The sequence below is a fragment of the Austrofundulus limnaeus genome, unplaced genomic scaffold (genome assembly GCF_001266775.1).
Source record: "Austrofundulus limnaeus strain Quisiro unplaced genomic scaffold, Austrofundulus_limnaeus-1.0 Scaffold707, whole genome shotgun sequence".
NCBI lineage: Eukaryota > Metazoa > Chordata > Actinopteri > Cyprinodontiformes > Rivulidae > Austrofundulus > Austrofundulus limnaeus.
This window is the reverse complement of record NW_013953109.1, coordinates 96939-98006: the sequence shown is the minus strand read 5'-3', so window position 1 is coordinate 98006 and position 1068 is coordinate 96939.

Sequence of the window (1068 nt, the reverse complement as noted above, 5' to 3'; positions counted from 1 at the left end):
GATTTATATTTGGATTCTGATCACTGCGTTCTGCAGATTGGCTTGGTGGTCTCCTGGTGTTCTGCAAAACAATGTCGGTGGCTATTCAGGCCATTTCCTGGCTGCCTGACCAATATGAAGGATTGCCGTTCTATCAGCACTCAGACTTTTGCCTTGCACGAGCCAGACTCGGTCTGCAACCGGTTCTAGCTGAGGGTCGCAGGCCGGCAGTGGTCCCTGGACTTCACTGGCCAGATGGAATTGATCTTGGAGAAGCTGATAGCTCAGCTCGGCGGGATTACCCACACTGTTTGTCTGATTGGAGTCACCACATTGAGAGGTACCAGCGTACATTAATGCAGAAGGAAAATTATTGTCTGCCTGACCAAAAGCATTTTCTTCTGTTCCCAAACAACTGATTACAGATTTGGCTCTCCTACATGGCCTTGAAGGGCTGTGGATCTAAATTATCCTGGAAGTTTATGTCGACTTGTGGCTTGTGGATTAAAAACAGCTGAGTTTATCCTAGTTTAAAATAAGATCTTATCGTAAAACTCTGAATAATATGTTCATTTGAAAAATCCTACTTTATATTTTTACTGTTTGTTTTCTGTTTATTTGATTAAAGAGTTATGTGATCAGATCAACCAAACCTTCATTCARCATTTTGATGAAAAACTGCACACGTTCATTTATATTTTAATTAAAAAACATGAGACAAGTATTTCCATGAAGATAAACATGAAGCTGCACAGAGATGTTTGTCCTCAGTCTGAGCTCTGATACTCGGCTGTAGAAAAATAAACACTTATAGATTTAGAATGTACACTTTTACACAACCTGAAACACAAAGGCTGTTGTTTCTTCTCTTCCAGCTCCAGAAACTTTTAGTTTCCTTTAATGTCTACAAGACCAGTGGAAATCCATCCTCACACTTTGAAATGTACAGATCCAGACGTTCAGTTTTATCACTTATACATTTGAACAAACACTCAGCTCAGAGCACTAAACAGAACCAAATGTTTCCTTTCATGACATCATGAAACTTATAAAACTCTGAAGACAAAAAAATAACAATAAAATAAAAAT